A 12,678-nucleotide genomic window follows, 5' to 3' on the forward strand; every position below is an offset into this window, starting at 1 on the left:
TTAGTGAGCAAATTACCAACAGCTGGAGGATAGGGCGAAGACATCGTTTATTTCCCAGTTCAACTTTTAAACACATCACATGCGTTTTAAGTAAACCACATTAATTCAGCAATAGTAACTTTTTGGCCACTTTGGGAGAAGCTGTAAACACAGCATTGATATATCACTTTTCAAAATGTTTAGTAGCCAGTGTCTTTCTCCTCATTGAGCAGCTATGGGGCAACGTTGGCGTTCATTTGGAGTCGTGTTTAGTCACCTGGTGAATATAAGTCCAACAGTCACTCTTTTTTGTAGCTCTTCCGGTTTCAAGGCTCTTGAGCTTCTAAATGCTCCAAAATACTAGCTAGCTAGTCGCTAACTTTGTCTGTCAACCTTTTCATTCTAGAGTGATTGTGTACGATATGTTTATGCGCCACTACATTACATGTTGTCATTTCCACCATTGGTAATACAAAATATTAAATAGTGCAGTTTCAAAAGCTCTGAATTTCAGAAGGAAGCAGTGAAGCGGCTCGTCTTGTAAGCCTGCAAAGCTAACGTTAGATGTGGGAGAAATGCCAGACTGACAGTTGAGAAAGGGAAAGGTAGAGATATGAGAGAGTGCATGTGTGACAGTGAAGGACAGAGAGCGCTTCATTGTATGTATGTATTTGAGTGCCTTTCCACATTGTATATTACATGGGGAAGACCGAGGTCGCTGCACTGCGTGTCCGCGTGTGTGTAGTCAGAGGGGGATCTAAGTAGAAGTGAAACACAATGTGTTTCGAAAAGAAAAGAAAAGAAAATGACGTTAATACAAAAAGGAAAAGTCAGAAATGGAACTGCGGAAATAATTGAGAAATGATACCGTAGTGATATGTGTGTGCTTTTGTGTGTTGGCAAACACCATGTGGACAGTTGCACAATAGCAACGGCAAAATAAAAATTGAGCTGGTTATTCCTGATGGAAGCACACACACTGAAGGCTGTTTCCACACATGCATGTGTCTGTTTGTGTTTGTGAGTATATATATATATATATATATATATATATATATATATATATATATATATATATATATATATATATATTATATATATATATATGCAAACAGCGTGTCAGTCTCCTTCATTTAGCAAACAGTTCATGGCTGACTCAGTATTTCGGGAGCCCTTTGGGGTGGCTTTAAGCACCAACAGGAGACCTTGTTTTTGTTTCCTCCAACACAATGCCTCTCTCTGTGGCAGCCCATTTTCCTCCCTGTCAAACAAAATCACTATGATTACTCTACTCTGAATATTTAAACATTTAACATGCATTCAGAGGATAGGTTGGGCCTTGTTTTATCAGGGAGTTTCTGAGGAAAATGATAATTATCTTGAAGGACACAACAGGGGGATAAATGATTAATGATGAATAAACAACTCAATATTTATTGTAGTACAGAGAGTTAGAGGCAATATTTTGTTACTAGCTTGCCCATGTCTGTCTTCTACATACTCGGATTGGGAATCTCTAGCCGCCTCACTAAGAATATATGTTTATATTCTGCTTTACTGACCAGAGAGACAATTCAGTTGCATCATTGTGTGTAGCAGAAAAGTTGGTCTTTGATCTCTTTTTTTTTTCTTCTTTTTTTTATCAAACCGTGAATACAGTGTTTGTAAATAGACGAGTGTCTTTGTGAGTAAAATAATAGATCTATTCCCGCAGTGTTTTATGGAGATTTCCAAGAGAGGACTTTGTGCAGGCTCATTTTTAAAGGTACGACTGCGTAGTTATCAGAAAGCTCACTTAATTAATGAATCTATTAAACTATGAAATGAGCATTTGAAGTGGCGCTTTCATATTGGTGATGCTCATCAACCACCTCTTATCTTTACTGTGGTGTCTCATAAAGCAGAGATAGCTTATCCGTCTAAGTTAATCAGTGATCAAATCAGCTAATGTTAAATTAATATATGATATGTAGTTAAAATGTTTTTCTAGGTTTTCTTGATGTCAGATATCGTAACTTACAGACCAGGCATCTGGCTGCTGTCAGACAGTAGCACGGGTGTGACTAACATACTGTAACTGGTGATAGATGGGTTTCAGGGTCCTGGTATTGTACATCCTGGATCACTGCTGTTCTGTCTTGGCTTACTGAAGCACTTAAATAGAACAGAGCAATCACTCTTGTTATTAGAAACATCTGTGCTTTCCCCACAATCACAAACCAAGATGTCCCAACATTTAGATTGTTATCAAAATTATTGATTTAATACTTACATCTGACATTTGTTGGTCATGTTGTTGAGACTCAAAGAACTTCACTATGATTACCTCTAACAGCGTACGCAAACAGAACAAAACAACTCTACTTTCAAGTTGCATCATGGAAAGTGCAAGAACTATTGTGTTTTAAGCTTTAAGTTTTAAACATGCAAAACCTGGGTTTTCTTTGGTCCCTTGAGTGCAGCAGAAACATGTTGTGAACACCACGGATAAATCATGACCTTTTGAGTTAATATGGTGAACTTGTTTGCAAACAGTTGTTTATTTACTCATCCAACATTTGCATATATTTGGAGTTATGTTTCCAGTCCCCCATTTAATGTTAATCCAATCTTCACTCTTTCGCTCTGTTTATGCAGCATGAAATGCCTCTTGAATACATTTACATATACAGAAATACTTTAAGAAACAAGACTGTCTTGCTTTGGGAATCCTTGTCATTGTTTGCTGGAACAATAAAGAATGTGTCTCATTGATTTCCTAACAAGAGTTAAATATATCTGTCTCAACATACAACCATGACATTGGAAGTTTTATAATGGCTCAGGTTTTTGCATGGTGTTCATTGTATTATTTATACCAGTCGCACATCTTTTCAGATTTTCACACTACTCCTGGAGGGCAGACATAGTTATTTGCCTAAGCAGTGGGTTTGGGAACAACTTGAATTTGAGCAATTGTCTAGTTTTACCTAAATCTTCAGGTGTGTATAGCTGTGAATAGCTTTAGAAACAGTTGTCACGATCAGACTTTGAACAGAGTGTTGATTAAAGGATACCACTTTTTTGAGAAAGGCGTTGACTCCAGTGATATGAGGCTCCGGGCAGATCTGAGGTTTCTCCTTCCCTGTCAGTCGCCTCTGCCTGGGGTTCCTCCAATCTGTCTTCCTCTTGCTGTGAACTCAGCAGACTCCTCAGACCAGTTCAGATCACATCAGGGTCAACTCAGACATTCGGCATACGTCAAAACACTTCTGCCTTCTTTTGACTTAGTCAGCAGTGAGATTTTTGCTTGGATGTGGCTTTAACCGTCAAACTGTGAGCAATGCAGACAGAAAAGGGTGTTTGTTAGTTTTAAAACTCTTTAACTGGTGTTGAAGAAGCTTGCTATGACGTCCCTACTGTGTTTCTGAGCAGTTTTACCCATGAAAAGAATACCCAAACATTGGTACGTAAACTTCTTGAGCTGATTTGTTGACAGTGAGACCAACATTACACATTTATGGGAGTGTATTTGTTATTCTGCTCCACCAATGGGTGAAGCTGTTGCCGAGGCAACGCTTCCTTTCTCTGGAGAGTGGAAAAGAAAAACCTGTGGACTGACACCCGGCTGTATTTTGGGCTGCAGTGTGTGGGCTGAGCAGCAGAAAGCCGGGCGCTTCCTGTGACAAGAGGTGGGAGGTTCACGCGGCATATTGGCCTCCGTAGAAAGCCTCTTTCCTGTCAGACAATCGACCTAATAGTCTCCAGAAGAACCAGAGGGAGGCGTGGCCCGCGATATCTGGTGGCATGTGATATTCACTTAAAACCTTCAGACATGTCTGTGTAATCCCCATATTTGTTGGTGTATGTTGTCGTTTGGCAAGCGTATGTTGTAAACATGTGTCTGCATTTTGCATTAGATCCAGAAGTTTCAAAGGCCTTATTCAGTCGAAATCACAAACTCGTCATTTCAAGTTTGATTCAAACTAAATGTAAGCTTTCAGACTGACATACTGCCAACACGATCAAGAATCACAGGGCCCACAGGTGCATCCTGGGATTGATTAGCAGTAAAGAGTGAGCATATGAGTTTGACAGCTGAAATAAACTGCTCAATTTGGGGCGGCCAACTCAGCGGAGATGTCAGCTAATGCAGAGCCAAAAACCACTGGAGTCTTGGCTTATGTAATGTTAACAACCGCGAAGTGGTCTTCAGGTTTACATTTTCTTCTGAATTCAGGCAAACAAATGTTTCCTCAGAAGATACTGCTTATGATAAACTCCTTATTTTGGACTCACTATGAATCTGAGCCAAGTGACACTTTGTCTGTGCGACTGACAAGTGACTCACTGTTGCGCGACATCTACGTCAGCACTATAACTCAAACTAACATGCATATCCAAACATAGTATGGGCAGTAGTGAATCAACGTAAGCAAATTACACAAAATTAGTTGTCAAAGTGAATTATTTTTGTATTCTTCTCCCCTCACCATCCGCTGGTCTTGGAGCTAATTTAGCCCTCGCACATGTTGTTACACAAACACACTCATAGCAACATGGACAATTTAGGATTTACTTTACAGAACACATGCACAGCTACACAAACTGCAATGTTCAGCGGTGTACTTGTGGCAGACAGTATGCACATATACAACAGTATACTCAGCTCGACAGGAACTCATATTGTATTTGTTCATTAATTAACACAATGCTAGGGCATATGCAGAGAACATGTATGCGGGTCATGAGAACATATCCAGGACAACAGCTGTTGGAAAACCTCTTAACATGCTTCAAAACTATTGAAAAGATTTAAATCAGGAGATTCCTCTCCTTCCTGCTTTTTCTTTTTTTCAATTTTGAGTGCAGCAGATTTCAATGATGTCTCACAAAATACTACCTGTAGATTACGATAGCCTCTTTTCAGATGCCAGCTGCCACAGACTAAGGAGCAAGACCCGTTTTCCTGTAGCTTTGTAAGGAAGCCTGTGTGAGCCTAAATGTCCCTACAGGTATGACTGAGTGATACAAGGTTTGTACCTGTTTTACCCATGAGACTCATTTTTTAGTACCTTATGGCAGAAAATAGTCTTTGTTATAGTAATGTAACAGATACAATATTTTAAAGTCAGCAGGTAGCTTTTTGAATCAATGTGACCTATATAGGGAAGATATTAGACTCAATACTGTAATAATTAGTCGTGGCCTACAGTTTTCATCTCTTACTATGAAACCGACACAAATAGTGGAAGAGGGGAAACCGTAATAGGATATGCCATACACAATTATTGTATTATCTGTTGAAGGTGACACAGATATCATTTGTTTGTATAACTTCGTCGTTGATGCTTTCTGTATTTGCGTGTACAGCTTCATCCAATCAAGAACACATTGAGAATGCTTTTGAAGTGCTTCTGGTGGACGGTTCTCTATTGACAGCAACGTTTAGAGTAAAACATGAACTCCAATGTCACTAAGCACAGAAGTCTTTAACTCTTTTTATAGGAAAATGATAGTTCTTACAAACGTCTACAGGAAATAGCATGTAGCACTGTAATTGGTTTCAAGTTGATGCTTTTACCCACAAATCATTTTGACAGTTATTCCCACACGATTAAAATTCAGCTTCATGTTCTCTGTTGCAAAACAGAGAAAGCAAGCGTGGCACCAAAGTGAACAACAGTGTGTGAAGCAGAGAGAGAAGGAAGTGACAAAATGAGGGAGGAGAGGTTGGCTCCTGTTAGCTGGACGAGTAAATCAGCGAGCTGACCTGCCAGGGATTAACACCTCGTGTCTCCTGTGCATTCCCCTACTCTCTCATAACAAAACTGCACACAGATACACGGCCCAAAAAGTAGCTTACACTACACAAAGGAGTCAGCCTTTAAACCGTAGTGTCAAATGAACAGGAAAAATACACCACATAGATTAACAAAAGGTGAACGGATGCAGTTCATTTAATTTGTGTGCTTGCAAATGATGCAACATTGATCACTGTAGAAGTGTGTGGTTCCTTTTGTACACCGCCTGATAACGCACAATGCACCTTCTCTTCTTTCCTTGAGCCATTAATCTTCTGATTATATGCTTTCAGAGAAAACAGGGAGGCCGGGCAAATGCGTCCAAGCTCTCTGTTAAACAAAGCATTGGGTGGACGCCGGTGTATGCTCTGCTGTCTTTGCCGAGATTGAAATGCACAGGACTACAACAGCTAGCAAGTGCTGCACGAATCAATCCAGACTAAATCACGACAAGACAGAGTGATTTATCTGACATGCCAAGAGCTGCAGTAATGCGTTCAAAATCAGTCCACCAACTGAGTAATAAATCAGCACGACCCCACCTCAGCCAGCTTAAACGGAGCTAAACACTACTGAGGTGGTGTAACAAATGACTCTGCTCTGTAGCTTTTATATCATAGGGGAAATGAAAGAGGATGAATTTTCTCTTTGAATATTACCTCTCTGAGCACCTTTCACATCGGGGCAATATCCTTCATCATATTAACAGATGCTGATGCTGAGAAAAGACAGATTCCATTGAAGTCGCACCCTCACTACATCTTGCTGGGGACAACAATGAATTGCTCTCTGTTGACTTCAGATTGTGTGAAGGTTCCTTTTTTAAACTTTCCTCTGCTAGCAAAGATCAGAACACTTCCTCAAAGCTTCTACGTGGAGGGACTCAGAAAAAGAAAAAAAAAGCTGCAAAATGGAAAAATTCATTCTTTAAGAAGACAAAAGTGAGGCATGAGCGGGAAGAATGGGGAAACTGTGGGATCCTAACAAAGTATGCTTATATGTGCAGCAAGAATTTAGTCCAAATATCAGCTTGAGGCTAACATTATTATTATTATTATTATTATTATTATTATTATTATTATTATTATTATTATTATTATTATTATTATTATTATCATGTTGACATTATGCATCTGGTTTTATCGTTAAATGTGGATAAATCAGAAAGCTGTAGTGTTGTATCTGCAGATATCTTCACTAACTTGCTGACAGCCTGCTAACTTCCTGTCATCCATTTAGTTACCAACTGATGGATCATCGTATCGTACGTGCACTGCTTCCATTAATCAAGAACCAAGACTCATATTTAGATTTTCACCACAATAGTTAAAGTTAAGCCGACTGGATGACCATCCAATGTATTAATAGTATTATATGATATAATATGATCACCATGTTGGATTAGCCCTTAAATTGCAAGTTTAGTATTAGTAGTAATCGAAATTTACTATTTATTTGACGTGTTTCCTACATTCCCAGTAGTAGAGTGATGAATGTTCAAGAGGGTCCCGTTATCTCTTTGTGGCACTGCTAAATGTTGAGGGATGTGTTCCCTACAGAGCCTTTTGTGTCGAAATAATTACTGGCCTCAGAAAGAAGAGAGTGCCGTGGAGAAAGTGTGGTTTCGTGCGTTAGACATCACCATCGTCAATTTGTTCTGCGGTCCAGGCTCCATCTGTGAGACTCCTTTGCCTTCTGGTTTATGCATGCCTCTCAGAGACCCCCTTACCCTTTGCGAGCAACTTTAGGGTTGCTGACATTCCTCCGTGCAGAATGCATAAACCGTCCTTTGGGAGCAGAAAGTGCTTCCATGCTGGATCTCAAGGCCCGAGCATAAGCACGTAAAGCCATGCACTTCATTGTTAGCGGAGAAGGAAACCTGTGTTGGATTTTATGCACGCCTACCCAAAGACACACATGCACACACGCCCCAGTCCCCATGCAGCCCGGAGCAGCAACAAAGCGCTCTCGTACTGTTGCCAGGGTAACGTGGTCGGGTCAAACCAGTCGAGCGGTCTCTCCTCTTCCAGGCTGGGCTCCCCCCACATTACCTCCACTCACTTATCTCTGCGTCTGTTTCCCTGTCCATCCTCCTCATCCTCTCCTCTCTCGCTCTCCTCTGCCGTCACTTCCCCCCCCAGCTCATTGACTCTTTAGCCACTTCTTCTCCACTGTCTCTGTCACATGTCGGCCTCAGGCTCAACAGGGTGAAATGAGGGTGATTCACCACTCTGGCCACTTTGTCCGACTGTGGACATATTTTGAACCAAAACATAAAAGAGAAACCTGGCCAAATCATAAGGGCGCGTTGAAAAGTGTGTATTTTTTTATGATGCAGGTTGCAGTGGCTTTGAGAGTTAAGACTTAACATCATGCTTTTTAAATTCACAAAAAACCTCAACGTACTGAAGAGAAATGGGCCTTGACAGGACATTTCTTTCGTGTTCAAGAATTGACAGAACAGGTTATAGTACAGTCAATGATTGTTTATTAAGCAAAAGCATACATGAAATTCATACCTACAAGGCCTTGGACTCAGCTGCCCTGTCTGTCTGTCACCTCACAGTCAGCACCCCTCAGGAAGAGAGAGAGTCCCGACCGTTGAGAGCAGGGCGTATTTATCTGACTCCAATGACCCTTCCTTCTTCCTTCTTTGTGCATACTTGTCTTTTCTAATACATATTATTGGATGAAGAGTCCATAAGTATTTACATAAGTGGGTATGTTCTTAAAATGGCAATGCGTGCTAATCATTTACATAAATGAGTATTTCCTAAAATGGTAATGCAGACTTCATGAAATCCTACCTTCTGTTTGTGAGAATGTGTCACGACAAGATAATAAGTGTGCCTGTGAATAGAAGGAAACATGTATTTGGCTCATGGGATCCTCACTCCTTCTCAGGGAGTGTTTCATATCAAGGTAATATATGTGTCTGTAGAGCAAAGGTGGTATCTCTGGCCAGTGTGAGGTCCCTCTACGTGCTGGTTTTCTCTAAGCATAAGAAAGCAGAAACAGGAACTCATCCTTCATTACATGTTGGTCTGAAAAACTCATTGTACATCTCAAGTTCCTGAAATGTGTCTACCTTCAAATAACAGTGTCTAACAAGTTAGCTTTGCAGGCGTATGAACTTATCACACATATAAACTTTGCAGAAGTATAAACTTGCAGAATCGTGATGAACTTTTAAGAGCATGATGAACTTTTCTCCTCTGTTCTTGTGCACTTTTAACCCTGTAATGGAACATGATTAAAACTCTTATTTCTCTTCAGTACTTAACAAAATGCTGAGTACACATATAGCCTTCACGCCGACGGCAAAGCATTTACTTTGCGTCAGTGTTTTTCTCTTTTCATTTGTAAATGGGTTAATAATACAGAGTGTGGTAAGGCTGCTTCATTATGTGTAGAAATAATTTAAGAACCATTTTATAAAAAGAAAAAAAAAACACTTTGAGCCTTTGGAAATTATATCACAACTAAGCCGTTTCTGGCAGGGACACAGTGATGGATTACCCGTCTTCTCCTGCAGCTTGTATAGATCTATTGTTGGAGCCGTTGACTGTGAATAAATGGAAATGACACAGATAGACAATTGAAGTCTGTTTATTACTGATAGAACACAGCAGACATGAGACAGAAATGAGACCAGATGCAAATATGCTAAACAAAGTCTAAACGTGTGGTGCTCAAAAATGTTGGCCAATACATAACCACCTGCAACCTGCAACCACAGGGTCATTCAATAATAACAAAGAGACATAACAAAAGATGTGAACCGGCACTTACTTATAGCACTTTCTTGATTCTTATTGTTTTGGGTTTGTACTCATAGTTGAATGCACTCATTGTAAGTGCCAACTAAATAAATTATAACGTAATCTATGACAATATAAGTAAATGCAATTCAAGATAAACATGCCAAACTGTCAAATAATCAGTGCAGACCTTGTGTAATGCTGTTTTATATCACGATGAATAAAGTAGCTAATTACCATGATTTTCTTTCTCTTTCTCCAGAAGACTAATAAACTCTCACATTTCGGCAAGTTGATGCATAATTGATCACACCACTCAATGCTGGTTTGTTCACAAAGACATGTTTATTTCAATAACTAAGGAGACACTGAGCTGATATGTATTGATGGACCTTCATACTGCAAACACCTGGTCAGGCTGCAGCCGCTTTGTCCTTGTAACAGCTCTTTAAAGCCGGCCCTCCAGCTAATGAATTCAATGACAAGTGGCCTGCTAATACCGCCGAGTCCCTCATGACAAATGAATGTGTTGCCTTGTGAGGTGAGAAGAGCTTTGAGCTGCTATGTGATGTCAGTGTGATGACATTAAATCCTCCTGTCAAAGCACCTTCTGTGACGTTATCTCAGTGGATCCCTACTGCGTTTTTAGTTTCTCAGCACTAAACTGTCATTATTTTCATTATGGGCTACATTGTCACTATTCTGAGGGTCACTGTGTATAATTATGTTATTTATCCTTTATTCAAAATTAAGACCAATCTTAGCTAGAGAGAAGAACATATTTAAATTATAAACACTTAATTAATGTGTCTCCAAACGCATTCTCCGAGTAGGGAAAGAATTGTAAGTAAGAAAATAAACAATTCAGCTACAAGCACGTTCAATGTTGCAAGAAATAAAAAATACAAAGACTCATGGACTTACTAGAACATTGTAACAATATGTGGGCTGGAGTTTTCCACTTACCAATTCAATCTCAGATACATTTTGCCTGCACTTAAATTGCATTTTTTCCTTTCAATGGCCAATGTATTTTTTTTTTGCAGTGCCTGACACATTAACACCTTTTGTCACGGAAGGTGCCATTCATTAGGAGCTATGAGGCTAATGTGCTAGCCATCTGCTAACCCCCACCCACCCTTGGAGCCGATCATTTGATTATTCATATGGAGCGCTAAGCTGACTGCAGTGTGGCCGGGCGCTGCTGGCTGTGAACAGATGTTGAAATGTGAACTAGCAGCCCTAGGCCTTGAACCCCATGCAGCTGCATGCAGCGGTGTGTCGTCCTCTGCCGTTCAGACATGCAGGGATCTCCTATGGCAGACTTTACCAAGCAGCAGCAAGGCACCGGCCCCACTCGGACCTAATGAGATCTGGAAATAATAGGCAGCAGAAGCCCAGAAGGAGGATACAATTCAATCAATAGACGCACAAGCAAGCAGCATTGGCTGGCAGCAGTTTTTCCTACTGGCTGGCAGATGTGCATTTGTGTCAATTTGTGTGCCTCTTCACCATATCATGTTGGCCATGTCCTTAACCTTCTCCACACCTCCAGTGCATCTGGAGCTGAAGGCCTTAACGGCCAGTTGTATTTTAAACATTCACAAAATACAAATCACCAATGTTGTAGCCGGTATTCTTAGAAGGAAAAGAAAAGTTAAAAATAACACAAATTACATTTAGCTCTTCTGTAACTGTCTTGCCAAGGTTGTGACATGGTGTGTGGTTATGTTCTGGCAACTGATACACGCAGATTGTGTTAGTTGTGTGCATTGACGTTGGTTGAACTTTTAGCTAGATTTCAATCAAAGACAAGTAAATGATTAGTAGCTAATGTTTATTTTGCCAGATGATGCGTGCAGGAGTTACACCGAACTCATTTAGCACTTGAACTCAACAAGGAGATTTCAGATCACACTGTGTTTGCCCTGAGCGGCAGCAATACAAAGGTACCCCCGAGGTGGTGGCTGGAGCTTCTGCTGGAGTTGCTGGAGAGGCAGATGGGGTACTGAATCTGAGAAGGCGTGGCGGAGGGCCGCATGAGACAGCAGTAGGACGCAAGAGGCTGGGGGCGCCCAGCTGTTTAACAGCTGAAAGAGTCTATGACATTTCTGACAGTGACGTCCGGTCTCGAATGTGTGCTGCAGGTGAGGGGCGGCACGAGTGAGAGGCCTACAAGCCTGGCGTGGGGAGATGTTCTTCCTGTCTGAACTTACGCTGGAGCTTCATTTTGGTGTCTAAACTCTCCTCATAGATTAAAAATGTCTGACACCAGCATTCCTCATGTGTCGTAGGCCTTAATTTCCACAGCTGACAAAATGTCTACTTACAAAATGTCTATTTGGTATTAGTATACTTTAAACCTTTACAGTGAGGGTGTAACAAGACCATGTATGGTAAACTGTATTTATGTGGAGCTTTTTTTTTCCTTTTAAAATGAAGCGAACACCAGACAGGTATTGGTAGAACATACACAGCATGATGCAATTTTCTCTCTCCGTAAATTACTAGACAGGAGGTGACTGGAGGAGGGAGTGAAGAAAAAACGCTGAGTAAGATGTCAGACAGTTACAAACGATGTTTGAATTCCAATAAACAAACACCAATTCCATACAGGCAGTAACCAAAGCATGAGCAACGATTGGTTAAAGGGGGAAATTGCTTGGTCATAGTGTAAATGTAGAGTGACTGTATTTTCTCCACTGTGTGTTAAAGCAGCTCTTCATATCATAAGCTCATTATATATGAGCCATAAAGTGATTATGGACTCCAGTACGGCATTGTTCTGCTGTTGACAGGATTAAAGATGAAGAGAGAGAGAGAGAGAGAGAGAGAGAAAGAGAGAGAGAGAGAGAGAGAGAGAGAGAGAGAGAGACTTTCTGCTCTATACTTAAGTGTTTGTATAAGCCAGCAGTGAAAGGGACTGCTTGACTGTTTGCCAGCGGCGGCACACCCTACCTCCACTTCTTTTACACATTCATCTCCCGCCCCTCTGTCTATCCATCGAGATATCTGCCTGCAGGGTTGAGAAGTGTTGATTTTTATGTATAGACTTGTTGTCACCCGCTGTACAATGATTTAAAGGTTTTTAAGGAAGTGCTTGAGACAATGAAGACAATAAATCTCTTTTGTCAGTGTGGTGTTGATTGGTGTGG

At 40.7% G+C, this 12,678-nt stretch overlaps 1 protein-coding gene across 6 annotated transcripts in view; it reads left to right on the top strand.

Moving 5' to 3' along the window:
- fbrsl1 (fibrosin-like 1) overlaps nt 1-12,678 on the top strand; it is a 254,489-nt gene that overhangs the window by 57,068 nt on the left and 184,743 nt on the right. The window lies entirely within an intron of this gene.

This window comes from Clinocottus analis, unplaced genomic scaffold (assembly GCF_023055335.1).
Source record: "Clinocottus analis isolate CAN_PGR_092001 unplaced genomic scaffold, fCliAna1.0.p SCAF_7, whole genome shotgun sequence".
Taxonomy (NCBI): domain Eukaryota; kingdom Metazoa; phylum Chordata; class Actinopteri; order Perciformes; family Cottidae; genus Clinocottus; species Clinocottus analis.